At 44.5% G+C, this 15,831-nt stretch overlaps 1 protein-coding gene across 11 annotated transcripts in view; it reads left to right on the top strand.

Moving 5' to 3' along the window:
• Positions 1-15,831, top strand: part of c6h10orf71 (chromosome 6 C10orf71 homolog) — a 53,599-nt gene that overhangs the window by 10,846 nt on the left and 26,922 nt on the right. For 8 of the 11 annotated variants that reach the window (XR_011340157.1, XM_069885332.1, XM_069885329.1 and 5 more), the window contains one exon: positions 11,886-11,948. The exons of the other annotated variants lie outside the window; for them this stretch is intronic. The gene's annotated coding sequence lies outside the window, so the exon portion shown is untranslated. The remainder of the gene's footprint in view (positions 1-11,885; positions 11,949-15,831) is intronic. 11 annotated transcript variants of the gene reach the window in all.

Raw genomic sequence — 15,831 nt, 5'->3', positions numbered from 1 at the left:
TGTCCACTCGAGTGATGGTTGAAGGATGACACACTAGGGGCGAACTCCCATTCCATGGGTTTATGGATTGAGTGGAGAGACACATCAGCCTTGAGTTTAATATCTCACCTAAAAGTGGCTCTCCAGTAGTTTATACTGGAAAGGCATACATAAGAGACCTTTCCTCTGATAGGTGATAAATAGAGCAACTCTCTTAAATGCTTCTGTCATAGATATATTGGGTCCAATAGAGACACGGCAGTTTGCCCAAAATGCAGGACAGATCACAACGCAGATGTTGTGAGTTTCATTGTGCACTATTCCATCTGTCTGTACCTCCTGATCTCACGTTGTACCCATAGAATATTACAGTCAGTAAAGACCCTTGGCCCTTGATGCTGTGCTAATTTACTGTATATCTTTTTTTTTCTTTGGCTTGGTTTCGCGGACGAAGATTTATGGAGGGGTAATGTCCACATCAGCTGCGGGCTCGTTTGTGGCTGACAAGTCCGATGTGGGACAGGCAGACACGGTTGCAAGGGAAAATTGGTGGGTTGGGGTGGGGTGTTGGGTTTTTCCTCCTTTGTCTTTTGTCAGTGAGGTGGGCTCTGCGGTCAGCGGCTATGTCGATGTCAAGTCTGAGAAGTTCATGTGCGATGAGAGCAGACCGACATTCAGGTCGGTGGCTGTCGGCCTTGTCTAGCATGGTTCTGATGTTCCAGCATGCTGGCTTGAGTTTGTGAGCATCTTTTGAGGGGGTAGAGGGGGAGAACGTGGACATGTCCTCGGGCCTGCACAAAGGAGCTTTTAGGTGGAGTGCAGTGTGCGCAGTACTGGCCCCACCCTTTACACCCATGGTTCGTGTGCCGTGGCCAAGCAAGCAGGGATGTGACAGCGAGGTCCTTGGGTCGTAGGTTTTATATTGGAGTGGCCTTCTCCTATGCAGGTTTCTTACCCGGGCTGGAGGGGCCTGCCTCCCCTCCTAGGTCGGACCATACCCGGCCCCGGTCCGGGCAGAGGGTAGGCGGCAGCGGCCCCGATCCGGGCAAAAGCAAGGGGGAAGCGGTCGCCCCGGCCTCGGTAGAGGGAGGCAGGCGGAGGCCCTGGTCTGGGCAGAAGCGAGGGGGAGGCGGTGGCCCCGGCCTCGGCAGAGCAAAGGAGGCGGAGGCCCCGGTCCAGGCAGAAAGAAGGAGGCGGCGGCCCCAGTCCGGGCAGAGGGTAGGCGGCGGCGGCCCCGGCCCCAGTCTGTGCAGAAGGTAGGCGGCGACGGCCCTGATCCGGGCAAAAGCGAGGGGGAGGCGGCGGCCCCGGCCTCGGTAGAGTGAAGCAGGCGGAGGCCCCGGTCCGGGCAGAAAGAAGGAGGCGGCGGCCCCGGTCCGGGCAGAGGGTAGGCGGCGGCGGCCCTGATCCGTGCAAAAGCGACAGTTCCTATTGAAAAAAACTAAAACTTTACGACCTCATAGACTTCTATTTTTCTTTCATCTATGTACATCTATGTCTCTTAAATGCTCCAAATGTTTCAGCCTCCACCACCACCCCTGGCAATGCATTCCAGGCACCCACAACTCTCGGTGGGGGAAAAAAAAGCTCCCCTAAAATCCCCTCTCTTCACTTTGTACAGACATCCTCTGGTGTTTGCTCCTCCTGCCCTGGGAATAAGGTTCTGGCTGTCCACCTTATCTATGCCTCTCAGAATCTTGTAGACCTCTATCATCCTTCTTTGCTCTAAAGAAAAAAGTCCGAGCTCTCCTAACCTTCCCTCATATCACTTGTTTTCCAATCCAGGCAACCTCTCCACAGCTTCCACATCCTTCCTATAATAAGGTGACACAAACTGAGCACAATACTCTTAAGTGCAGTCACACCAGAGATTTGTAGAGTTGAAAAAGGACCTGTCAACTCTTCAAATTGTTATTATTGTAAATTGTTCTGGAGATATGATGGTCCAAGTGTAGGTGAGCACGAATCTGTCACACTTGTTGTTCAGTTGATCATCTCAGTCAAAAGTGACAGGGGCTGGTTTTTCAACCGGTCTTATCTCATCTGTTTTAACACCAGAATCCCAACCAGGTTTTATCAACTTTTACTGTGAGCAGATGAACTACAGTCACAGTGAATACACTGGAGTATGGAGAAAAGACAGGTGTTCAGTCACAACTGTAGGAGTAGATCGCCCACAATGCAGACTCTCACTTCACCACTGAGCAGATAAAATGATGCAAATGATTGAGCAGGGTCGAGGATCCCTGGGTTTAAGTTAAAACAGATCAGGATTCTTAGTCAACATTTCTCCTTGTCCAACAGTTTAAAAGATGTTTAAGCGAGTGAGCATCTCACGACTCCAGAATTTTACCCAAGCATGTTAGGGTGTTGACACCTCTTCTAAAGGAGGAAGAGCCATGGTTGTGGATAAAAATCAGCAGAAGGTGCACAGATTGTGCAATGAAGTTTCAGGATCCTGTCTACAACTGGATATTAAAACCTGGCTGTAATACTTCCGGCGCTATGGAGTTGGGGAGATGATTGATTATGTCACAGATAGAGACATTACAATCAAAATTACAGGAGACAAAAACGGTTAGTGCAGCAGTTAGTGCAATGCTGCAGCAGTACCAGTGACCTGGGTTCGAATCTGGAGCCGTCTGTAGGGTGTTTGCACATTCTCCCCGTGTCTGTGGGTTTTTTTTTACATGGGCTCCTGTTTCCTCCCATGTTCAGAAGCGTACTGGAATTGTAGGTTAATTGGATGTGTTTGAGTGGCCTGGGCATGTGGGCTAAAATGGCCTGTTACTGTGCTGTATGTCTACATTTACAAGTGAACTGCTGTAGAAATTCCACCTGCTAGGACACATCTGAGGAGGCAGAGGGGGATGAGCAGTAATGAAGGGAGGGGTGAGGAGGTGTGATGGGTAGATGGAATCAGGCGGGGGAGGGGGTTGTGTGGAAAGAAAATGGGTAACCTTTGACCTCGGAGAGAAGAGTGACTTGGGGGAATCAGGAAGAGAGAGACAGGAACAGAGAGGGAGCACAAGTTGCTGTTGGCCATTGTCCAACCAAGCAGGTGAGCAGTGCATGAGGATTTCAGGATGAATCCTCCTCCCATCTCCATTCTAGTGGTCCCACATTTTTGTACAAATTAGTGGCCAATTCTTCAGTTTTGATTCCAAGTGGCCAGAAGAACCTTTGTGCGGCTCTGGTTGGTAAAAGAATTCATATCTATCTTTGTAACAAAGTGATCTGAAGAATATATCCAACATTGGCTCTCAGTGTAGGTTCTATATTTAAAGAATTCCTACAGAGTAATGGAATGGAAATTTTGCTTTCATTCTCCAAACCACTGCAGGAAGTGGGTGAGTCAGTTTGCTTGACACAGATGGCATTGGAGAAACAGCCCATTGAGCATCACTGCAAAATCTAAATGTTTCACCATTCCTAGGATGCCGCCCATCCCACACTGCAGGGTGCCACCCATCCCACTCCACAGAGTGCCACCCATCCCACCTGTACCACCCATCCCACACTGCAGGGTACCACCCATCCCACAGTTAGGTAACCACCCCACCCTGAAACTGTATCTGACACCTGACCCACTTCCTCCCCCCCCCCAACAAGACCCCTCTCCTCTTTCTTGCCCTACACAACAGGGAGATCCCCAGAGATCCTTCATTTTTGCAGCAAGGAGTGAAAGAATTTTTTTTCAAAAATATACTTTATTCATGATAGATTATTTACAGAGAAGAAAACTAATCAAGACTTTTTACATTCAGAATGTCGGTTATATCTATACATTCTCATTAATATGCATTGTTCCATTGTTCTCTCAATGGACCATTACTACCACTGTGGTATCTTGTCACCCTACACATTGTCATTGGACATATCTTGTCTAGAAAAGGATAATTTACAAACAAGAGCACTGCAAGTTTTTTTCACTCAATGTCAGTCATGAAAGAATATAAAACATACCCCAACAATAAAACACCAAGGTGCAGGGTAGAGTGGTAAAGGGAAAAGTACATTTAAACAGTGCAAGGTGCCTTACAGTAACAGGAGGTCCATTCAAAGGTTTGCAATGGATGATACTTCAGCATTCCCTGCTGCATTTAAAACTTTTACACATAATAGAAGCCCTATGATGAGGATCACAGAGAGGTCAGCCGCCAGTGACTTTGTTTTGCTCTCACGTTTGAATAAAAATTTGTAGCATTACTTCCCACTGCAGCCGACTGAGATAGAACCTAGGCGGTCACCAGTGCCAAATTGATGAACGAGGGACCATTACAGCCACTACCTTCTAGATGGTTAATAGACGTTAAATTTAACAGGCCCTTTTGGCCCACGAGTCCGTGCTGTCCATTTACACCCAATTAACCTACTCTTGGGTACATTTTGAATGTTGGGAGGAAACCGGAGCTCCCGGGGAAAACTGATGCAATCACGGGGAGACCGTACAAACACCTTCCACTAAGCACGGGATTCGAAAACCAGTCCTGATCACTGGAGCTATAAAGGCATTGCACTAACTGCTATGCCAACTGTGCCGCCCAGCGGATTTTAGCTCAACAGCTGCCCATGGCTCCATCTGACACAGATTAGAGTTCTACTATGCCCTCCAATCAGTACTACTGATCCTGGTCATTTCACATTGTGGCATCTAGCTGCACAACCATTCAGGACTACATTCAAAAGTACCTCCATTGGTTTCAAATGCATTTGACCTTTCAAGGTTGTTGTTAGGTGTTTTATTATCATACGCATTGTACAATGTACATTTGCATTGAAATTCCTACTTGCTGCAGCTTAACATGCACTTTGTTAAAAGCAACAAATTATAATCATGTGCACGAGATTAAATTAAATGGCTACGATAGTACAAAAGATAAATGGTAAATAATCTTAGTGCAAAATAAAACTAGTGTAAAGCAGCCATTCTCAAACTTTTTTTAACTATGCCCCCCCCCCCCATCCCCAGGACTCTGCTCAAAGTTTATGGGCCCCCTTCCCTGTGAAGCAGTTTTGGTTTATCTGTACTTCTTTCCTAACGACTACTAAAGAATGTGTGTACGTCAGGTGAAAAGAAAACAAGGCTTTTACTTGTATGTGCTGTGGTCCCCGGTGGGGGTGGTGGGGTGAATGATATAGGGGCCCTGTTGAGAATGGCTGGTGCAGACAATCCTTTGGTACTGTTGGACAAGTACCTGAAAGAGTCTGATAGCCATTGGAAGGATGTAAATGCATGTGGTCTCTGTGCGAAGTCCTGCATTGAGGAAGACAACAGTGTGCTCAGGAACATGGGGCGGGTGGTCTAAGTGTGTCTGTGAGTCCCACCACCCATGATTTCTGCCCGCTGCTCTTCCCCAAAATGAACACAAAATTTGCCATGGGAACTGGAATTCCTCCCTCAACTCCAGGCAGTAAAACCGAAGTGAACACATTAAATGATGCAATCCTATCCAATCTGATTATGATATAAATAATGGAAGGGATGAGGTCATGAAAACTGGATCAAAATAGAACTAAATTGATCTTGTTACTCTCGATCTTCTCCTGGACTGTGTCCCAGAATTCTACATACTGCTCACTACATCCCTTTCACTCTGACATTCCATTCTTCTGTAGCGGGCAATGTGCAGCAGATCCACACTCTGCTCCCACTCAAAGTGATGACTATATTTTCGTACCTTGTCCAGTTGCAAGTAGTGGGATAATTTTCCACATCACAGACACATACTCATCAGAGTTGCTTATCATTTCTTTCATCCAGGGGAAGGTTGGACCAAGCTCAGTGCCTGACAGGATGATAAGTTTCTTCTTTAACATAACCACATTCACAAGTGCACTTCCCAAGGAATGATCAGATGGAACTTTTCATCAGATTGAACAGTGCATGGATTGTGAAACAAATGTGTGGTCTGCACAAAGAATTCAAGTGTGGGTTGAAGAACAAATAGCCAGAAACTGATTTGTTCCAGGGAACCAAATCTTCATCAAGTCACTTGCTATCCACTGTCCAGGCCTCATTTTTGTTCAGAATGAATCACCTCTTTCAATCAATTTCAGTGAAATTGGGGCACCTCAGGGCTGTGTGCTCAGCCCACTCCTGTTCATGTTGCTGACCCATGACTGCATCATCAGATCCAGCTCCAATAGCATCATCAAGTTTGTAGATAACTCATCTTTGGCCAACTACAGTTGTGTTATGCTCAAGAGAAGAGGTGGAAAATCTTGTGACGCGGTGCGAGAGGAACAACCCGAGTCTAAACGTGGACAAGATGAAGGAGATGATCGTGGACTTCAGGAGAACCAGGAATGACCACACATCAACGACTGCAGTGGAGAGAGTGGAGAACACCAAGTTCCCTGGAGTTCACTTTACTCGTGGCTATGGTAGACACTCAACATCTCCTCACTTGTCAGGAAGGTGCAACTACTCTTCACTCGGGCAAGACTACTGTCCACCATACTATTAACTTTCAAAAGGAGCTCTGTCAAGAGTATCCTGGCCAGCTGCATCACAGTGTAGTACGGTTGCTGCAGAGAAATGATTGGAGGTCAATGAATGCCCACCCCCCCCCCCCCCACCAATAAGCCAATAAGTACTTATATTGCATATGTATTGTTTGTCGATATGTGCATTATGTTTGATTCTGTGTGTTGTGCACCAAGAACTGGAGAACATTGTTACATCAGGTTGTACTTGCACAATCTGATGGCAATAAACTTGACTTGAAATGAAAATAGTTGGAAGGGCAGGTTGTAATGAGGACTTTGTAACTCTGCAATGGGACACAGATTGAGTGAAATGGAGTTTCGTGTCGGAAATGTGGAGTCAAAAGAGAAATGAAAGGATGGATGGTTATCTAAATGGAAGCAGTGCAAATGAGTGAAGTTCAGAGGAATCCAAGTATTCTGGTGCATGAATCACAACGTAACCACACAGATGCAACAAATGGTTAAGAAGGTAAATGCCTCTTTGGCCTATATTGCAAAAGGATTGGAGTCAAAGGATAGGGGGGGTTTGGTTAGCTTCACATGGTGAACAACAGGGCACTGAGGGGAATGGTAGAAATTTGACCTCACCAATGTCTTATGCAACTGTACCACAACATGCCAACTACTGTACTCAATACCTTAATTTACGGAGGCCAAGATACCAAAAGCTCTCTTGACAACCCTATCCATTTGTGACGCCACTTTCAGGCAATTCTATATTTGTATTCCCACATCCCTCTGTTCTACCGCACTCCTTAGTGCCCTACTATTTGTCTGTCCTTTCTTGGTTTGTCCTTCCAAACTCCTCACACTTTAAATTCCATCTGCCATTTTCTGACCTATTTTTCCAGCTGGTCCAGATCCTCTGAAAAGGATTGTTAGAATGATAACAACTTTACAATACACAATCTTTTCCTCATTCATTCACTCATCCCAATTGATCTACTCGCATTCCTCTTAACCTGACGGATATGCTGCACGATGGGCCTTTGCTTTGCCCTTCACCTTGAATTCTCAATTAATAAAACAGATGCTGCAATGAAGTTGCTAGAAATAGCAGCAATGATATCATCCTCTCTGTAGGATCCAACCTCTCACTCTTTCCATCCCTTGGTGAATCAGAGCTGTGTTCATTTTTTGGTTAGAGGACACTATTTATGATTCTCTTACAGTTTTTGATCAGTTTTTTTAAATAAGATACCCAGGTCTCTCAAGCTCCTGTAGGGGAGCTAACCACCCAGAAATCTCTGGGCAACAACGTTGTCTTACTTCTCACCATTTCCCTTAAAAGCAAACATTTTTCTTCCCTTCCAATAGTGAAAAAAATTTCCTTCCTTCAGTAACTTTCTCCACCTTCACCTTTCCCTCACCCCTCCCGGCTTCATCTGTCTCCCACCCCTTTTTTACCCAACTTGCCTGCTTCAACCTATCACTGTCTCCCACCTCCATCCCTTTCTGTCAGTCAACTGTCACCTCTCCCTGGTCCACCTATCAACGACTGACCTCTTCCCCTTGTATCTCTGTCTTCCCTCTCCATTCTCATGTGTGAACCAGGGATTCGCTCTAAAACTTTGATCATCTGTTTCCCTCCATGAACACTGCCTGACCTGCTGACTTCCTCTAGCAGTCTGATTTTTTTTTTAATCAGTGCTGCAGCAGGTGCGGACCCACAGGGAGAGATTGGAGGAAACACAGTGCTCCTCCCCAAGATTCTACCACCCAGTCCAACTACTGATGGCTCTGTACAGGCTTTAAATGGCCTGCTAAAGGAGCCAATGGAGTTTTATTTAAAATCCTGTGACCTCGAGGGTTTGCAGAGTCTGGGGAAGCAGATGACTGGGGTAGGGCACGAGAAAACAGGGACCCCCGCCCCATTTGAGAAGAAGTGGAGGAGACAATCCTACAGGAAAGTGACCATGCCAGTGGGCCAGTGAAGAGTCTGTGGCTGTAGGACACACAGACAGCGGGTGTCAGAGACTTGAGATGGGGATCACACATGGCTGCAGGCTGTTGGGAGACTGACAGGTATCGGAACTGGGACGCGAGAGGGTGCTGAAGGATTCCTGATCGTGTTGGAAGTTCAGATCTTGTGCTCGGGTTGCCGATGGTTTGTACTGAACTCTGTGTGGCTGTTGGAGGTGAATCCACAGACACTTTAAGGGAGAGTCTTCTTTTGCTTCTCATTCTCTGACTTTAATAGGCACAAACAATTTCTGCTGATGGTGAATCTGCCTGCCTCATGGTCGACTAAAGCAGATTCCGTGTAAAATTACTCCTGTGTTATTACATGACAATAAAGGAATCTTGATTCCATCCAGCTGCATCCCTCCCTCCTTTCTGGGATTGGATCTTCTGGAATTTTTTGGAAGATAACCAACACAGCCTTCACTTTTAGAACCATGCTTGTGGCAGCTTAATGATCTCCTTCAAATTTCTCACTCATATACTGCTCTGTCCCACCAGCACTACCAGGCTGAGGAACAGTTTCTTCCCATGGGGAGTGAGAATGCTGATCGACCAAATGAACTGCTCACACTAACTCTCATCTGTACAAATCAATATTTGTTTATTTATTTTTATAGATAAAATAGTTGTCCTGCATATGCATTGTTTGTCTGTATGTGTGTTTATCTGGTTATGTGACCAGAAAACAATGATTCATCAGGTTGTACTTGACCTGAGTGTTGTTATTCATCTTTTGGATGGTTCCAAAATCCTCCCATTCCTCAAGTTCAGGAGGAGACTTTGCAACTTTGAACCATTTTCCGTTTTTAGTTAGCGAAGATCAATCACTTTTCCCATGGACTCATTGACGGAGAATATATTTACAAATAAATAGGAAATGGGTGCAGGCCATGCCCTCTTTTCGCTGCTACCATCAGGAAGGAGGTCCAGGAGCCTGAAGACGAGCACCCAGCGGCACAAGGTCAGCTTCCTACCCCCCCGCCATCAGATTCCTGAATGGACAGTGAACCACAAATGCTACCTCACTTTTTTCTTTTGTACTAATTTATTTATTTTTAAGTAGTGTATTAATTTATAACAAATTTTCACCTGTACTGCACAATAATGCTGCCACAAAACAAATTTTTTAATAAATTTAAGCATACAGCACAATAAAACCATTTGGACCTTGGGCTAGTGCTGCCAAAATTACACCCAATTAACCCACAATCCCGTACATTTTTGAAGGGTGGGAGGAAACTGGACCACCCGGAGGAAATTCCTTACTGTCAGCACCAGATTTGAACCCTGGTCTCTGGCACTGTAACAGCATCGCCCTAACCACTACGTTAACCGTGCTGCCTTTGTGAGAGATGTTCATGACAATCAATCTGATTCTGATTCTGGCACTGGTTGGGCAATGCCAAAGGCTGAGGCTCCAGGATCAACACCTCCTGGGTTCCCAGATCTACTTGATTTGTATCCTTCTTTTCCTCGTCACGGTCAAACATCATTGTGGTGCTTCCGGGATCAGAGTGTGTAGGTAACATTTTCCCACCCTGATCCATGGCTATGGAGACACTTTGCATGTGTATGTACCTGCACACTGTGACTCTTATATGCTTAGCAATCATTCCTATCTGTACCACTGGTGTGGATTTCTTGAGATCCACATTCTCGTGTGTTCCCCAGGTCCCTCGATTCTGCTCCGGTCAAAAAACATGTCCATTCCGACTTTGAATATATTCATTCAGTTGACTCCACAGGTTTCCAGAGGGTAGAATTCCAAAATTCCACAACCCTCTTCATTTTTGACTTTCATGGTCAACCATTTTTATTCTGAAACTATGTGGCTGGCTATAGTTTTGACCCCACAAGGAGAAATGTTGGCTCAGTATCTACCCTTTCATGCCCAATGAGAATATTATTGATTTGAACTAGGACATGGCTTGGTGGGAAAGGGGGTTCAGATCACCAGTGGAGTTCTGAGGGACAGGGACCATTAGAAACACGAGAAAAGTTGCTCGATATATGGGTTTGAGTGTTGATCTACAAAGAATGTTAGAACATTACAGAAGAGAAACACATCTTTTGGTCCTCCTAGTCTGTCCCAAACTATTTTTCTGACTAGTCCCACTGACCTGCACCCAGTCCATAGCCCTCCATGCCTCTTCCATCCACGTACCTGTCCAAATTCTTTTTAAATGTTCAAATTGAGCCCACATTCACCACTTCAGCTGGCAGCTCATTCCACATTCCCTCCGCTCTGTGTGTGAAGAAATTTCCCCCTCATGTTCCCCCTAAATTTCTCCCCTTTCACACTTAACCCATGTCCTCTGGTTTGTATCTCACCCACCCTCAGTGGAAAAAGGCTACTTGTATTTATTCTGTCTATAACCCTCTTAATTTTAAATACCTTAATCAAATCTCCCCTCATTCTTCTATGCTCCAGGGAATAAAGTCCTAACCTGTTTAACCTTTCCCTGCAACTCAGTTCCTGTAGTCCCAGCAACATCTCAGTACATCTTCTCTGCACTCTTTAATCTTATTGATATTTTTCCTGTAATTAGGTGACCGAAACTGCATGCCATGCTCCAAATTTGGCCTTATCGATGTTTTATACAACTTTACCATAACATCCTTACTCCTATATTCAATACTTTGATTTATGAAAGCCAATATGCCAAAAGCTCTCTTTACAACCCTGTCCACCTGCGACACAGGAATTGTAAGTCAATGTTACTTTGGCTCCTTGCTTTTTCCCCATTCGCCCCATCTCTCACCCTCCTTGCAGCTTAATGCTCACTTTTATCTCCTTCTCATCTTGTTGATCTGTTAACTTTTTTTCCCCATGGATGCTGTCTGACCTGCTGAGTACTTTCAGCATGTTTTGTTCTTGTAACTCCGAAGTGTTCTGCATAAGATTTACTCCAAACCAACATCAGCAAAGCATGTTTAATTATTCATTTATTGCATTAACTATTTATTTATCTCATTAACTATGGGATCTTGCTGGGCACACATTGATTGATGCACATCCCTCTACATTAGATCAGCAATTACACATCAATAGCAGCTAATGGCTGTGAGTGCTTTGTGAGCTCATGAGAGGTCCTATGGAAATCCAAGCTCGTTTGTTCTTCAATTGCTATTTATAATTGTCTGGTTAGTTCAGTAGATGAAACCATGACGACCATCCCCTCCCTTCTCTTCTCAATGAGATGGTGAGAGTACAAAACCAAAGGCTTTTAGCCAGTTATTTAATTCATCTGTGTTTCCAGTTTCCTCCTTTGCTGCCTGGGTTGTAACAAGCTTTAAATGATGCGGTGTGATCTCTGATGACCCATTCAGAGACACAGAATTAACTACGGTGTATAACAATGCAGGATCTGGAGAAACACTTCATTCTAGTTATATGAGCTTTCACATCACTGAGACCAACAACAATATTTTTTTGCTTATTTATTTAGATGCTGAGGAAACACTGAAGCATTTAATGCCCGTCAACGACTGCCTGAACTGAAACAAGAATTGTGAGTTGACCTCATTGAGTGATATGAAGCCACATAGAGGCAGGCAGGGTAGAGACCTGGTTCCCTTCCCTGAACCACATTACTGAGCCGGATGAAATGAAATCTGGTGATTTCATTTGCAGTATGAAGAAGAGCTGTTCTTTATTTAATTCCACATTAGAAGTTAAATTTTGCATCTGTCTTGGTGGGATTTGACCCTTGTTGCATGATCAAGTTGAGTTGGTGGTGAAGAAGGCAAATGCAATGCTGGCGTTCATTTCAAAAGGAATAGGATACAAAAGCAGGGATGTGATGTTGAGGCTTCATAAGGCACTGGGGAGATCTCATGGAGGATTGAGAGCAGTTTTGGGCTCCTCATTTAAAAAAGGATGCGCTGATGTTGGAGAGGGTTCAGAGGAGATTCACCAGGATGATTCCAGGAATGAAAGGATATCATATGAGGAAAGTTTGACAGTTGTTGGCCTGTACTCATTGGAATTTAGGAGAATAAGTGGGGGGAGTGATATATCAGTGAAACATTTTGTTTATTGAAAGGCATCAACAGAGTAGATGTAGAAAAGTAGTTTCCCGTGGTAGGAGAGAGCACAACATCAGGGTTGAATGGCATCCACTTTGAACAGAGATGAGGAATTTCTTCAGCCAAAGGGTGGTAAATCTGTGGAGTTTGTTGCCACAGGCCAGGTCGATGGGTGTATTTAAGGAAGAGATTGATAGGTTCTTGATTAGCCAGGGCATCATATGGGGAGAAGCCTGGGCAGTCGGGTTGAGTGGGGAAATGGATCAGCTCATGATTAAATGGGAGGGTTAATGGGCTGAATGGCCTATTTATGATCCTATGTCTTATGGTCCAATTCTCTGGATGATGATCCTGTCATTTAGCCACTATCCTACTGTATCAAAACATTTAAAAAGTTGTACAGGTTTTCCTTAATTTGAATTGTGACTAATGATGTAGTAAAGTAACCTCACAAGACAAGATCAAGGAGGTTTTAATGAAATACCAGGACTGTAGCTCTGAGGATTGATAGGCTAGGCAGGCCTTGTTTGAATTTGAATAGCATCTACGTGGCTGCAGCAAGAATTTTTGTACATCTGTACATTCCACTTGTGTTTAGGACAATAAACTCCAATATGAAAGAGAATGAGAGAAGTCTTAATTGACTTTTATAGTGTTGCTAGGAGTTCAATTGGCAGAGATTTAAAACCATGGGTACAAGTTTAAAGTAATAGGTGGAAAGAGTAGATAGGAAAAAATACTTGGAGGGTGCCAAGGATCTGAAACTTTTTTCCCTCAAGCGAGGTAGGGAAATTCATTGCATATAGAAAGAACTTGGATGTATTCATAAAGACCTGTAATCTATAAGGCTAAAGACCCAATGTTGGAGGTGGGATGAGGCTGGTTTGCTCCATATAAACCAGCATCAATTCATTGATGTTGGGCCAAAGGCCCTGATTCCACACTGTATGGCTCTCTGAGTTAGTATTTTACTGTTCACCAGATTGATTTCAGGGATGAGGGGGTTAGCCTATGAGGTGAGATTGAGTCATCTGGGACTGTACTCGCTGGAATTTAAAAGAATGAGAGGGATCTCATAGAAACATAAAAAATTATGAAAAGCATAAATAAGATAGAGGTAGGTGTTTCTAATGGTAGGGAAGACCAAAACTAGGGGACATAGGCTGAAGATCCAAGTTAGTAGATTTAGGATGGAGATGAGGAGGAACTGCTTTTCCCAGAGGGTGGTGAATCTGCAGAGTTTGATGCCCGTTGAAGCAGTGGAGGTGACCTCAGTAAATATCTATAAGACAAGGTTGGATGGATTTCTACATGGGGAAATAAGGGATATGGGGAAAAGGCAGGTGGGTGGAGATGAGCCAATCATCAGATCAGCTGTTACCACATTGAATGGCGGAGCAGGCTCGACGGGCCGGGTGGCCAACTCCTGCTCCTGTTTCTTACGTTCTTATGTATTGCATGATTTCTATCTGCCTTCCCTATTACTTCCCTTCCATAATGTTTATATTCCTTGATCACATCACCTGTCTCCTTCATTCCAGAGAAAATAAATCCATTCCTTCCAACCTCTCTTCATCACTCAATTCTACCCTCCACCCCTGCCCACCTGTCCATCCAGGTAACATACTTGTGAGTCTTTACTGCACTGTTTCCTCTTTAATCATATTCTTTCTGGCACATAGATTCCTGTCCACTGTTGCCACATTTAGAGAATCATGTACATATGATTGGTGTAGCGGTTAGCACAACGCTGTCACTGCGCAGCAGTCTGGACTAGGGTTCGAATCCTGTGCTGTCTATAAGGAGTTTGTACATTCACCCCGGGTCTGTGTGAGTTTCCTCCAGGGATTCCGGTTCCCTCCCACTGTTCTAAAGCGTACTGGGGTTGCTGGTTGATTGGGTATAATTGGGTAGCATGGACTCGTGGAATAAAAAGGTCTGTTACTGTGCTGAACGTCTAAATTTTTTAAAATTTAAACATTTACATTTTTTTTTAAATAATGTGCATGTGCCCCAAGGCATCTCCATCCCAACAATCCCCAGTGCTATTCATTGTGCAATTCTTTCCCCGGTTTAACTTCCTAAAGTGCACCACCTTGTACTTGTCAGCATCAAATTTAATTATCATTTTTTTGCCCACTTTCCAAGTTGATCGCGATCCTGCTGTAACAAGAGAAATCCTTCTTCAATGTCCACGACACCCCTACTTTTGTAGCAGGCATCTAGAAATGGAGAGGTCAGATAATAAGGCTTGTTTGTATCCAAAGATATCACCTCTAAGTTGTCACCTATCAATGCTGTGAAGCAGGATTGGCTCTTGTACCAGCAACATAGGATGTTCAGTGAACATCATCAGAATCATTTGGTTGGAATCAAATGTTTAATCAGATTATTTTGTTGAGTTTGCATCTCATAAGACAGAGCAGAAAGCGGCCATTCAGACCATCGAGTCTGACCCACCATTTGAGTTGATCCATTTCCCCACTCAGCCCCACTGCCCGGCCTTCCCCTCATAACCTTTGATGCCCTGGCTAATCAAGATCCCATCAATTTCTATCTTAAATACACCCAATGACGGCCTCCTTAATTGCCTGCGACCACAAATTCCACAGATTTTCCACCCTCTGGCTGAAGAAGTATCTCCGCATCTCTGTTCTAAGCAGACGCCCTTCAATCCTAAAGTTGTGCCCTCTTGTCCAGGACTCTCCCACCGTGGGAAACAACCTTTCTACATCCACACTGTTCATGCCTTTCAATGTCTGAATGAGATCCCCTCCCCCCCCCCATTTCTCCTAAATTCCAACAAGTACAGGACAAGAGCTGTCAAACACTGCTCATATGATAACCCTTTCATTCCCAGAATCATCCATGTGAACCTCTTCTGAACCCTCTCTAATGTGTGCACATCCTTTCTGAAACGAGGAGCCCAAAATGGCTCTCAGTACACTAAGTGAGATCTCACCAGTGCCTTATAAAGCCTCAGCATCACATCCCTGCTCCTAAAATAGGAAGTTACACCCCACTTTCCTATGGTATAATCTTGAGCCACACTCCAATGACTGGGAGATAACTTAGCTGTCAGTAGGTCGACCAATGAAACCATATCAGGTTAGCTACTCAAATCCAATAAAGATAACTGTGTATTTGAAACTTGCAAACTTGGCCGTGTTTGATGTTCCCATTAGTCACAAGCATCACTGACATGACACATTGCCATACTTTAAACAGGCTCAGCAGTAATAGTTTGTGTGAAGACTCATATATCATTGCCCTAAAGTGATTTCTACATCATCTTTTACAAAGCTAGCTCAATAATAGCACTGGGGATGTGCAATCTTCTTAAAGAGAACATTAACTCACACGTAC

The sequence above is a fragment of the Narcine bancroftii genome, chromosome 6 (genome assembly GCF_036971445.1).
Source record: "Narcine bancroftii isolate sNarBan1 chromosome 6, sNarBan1.hap1, whole genome shotgun sequence".
In the NCBI taxonomy this organism is placed as follows: domain Eukaryota; kingdom Metazoa; phylum Chordata; class Chondrichthyes; order Torpediniformes; family Narcinidae; genus Narcine; species Narcine bancroftii.
This window is presented reverse-complemented; position numbering and strand designations above follow the sequence as displayed.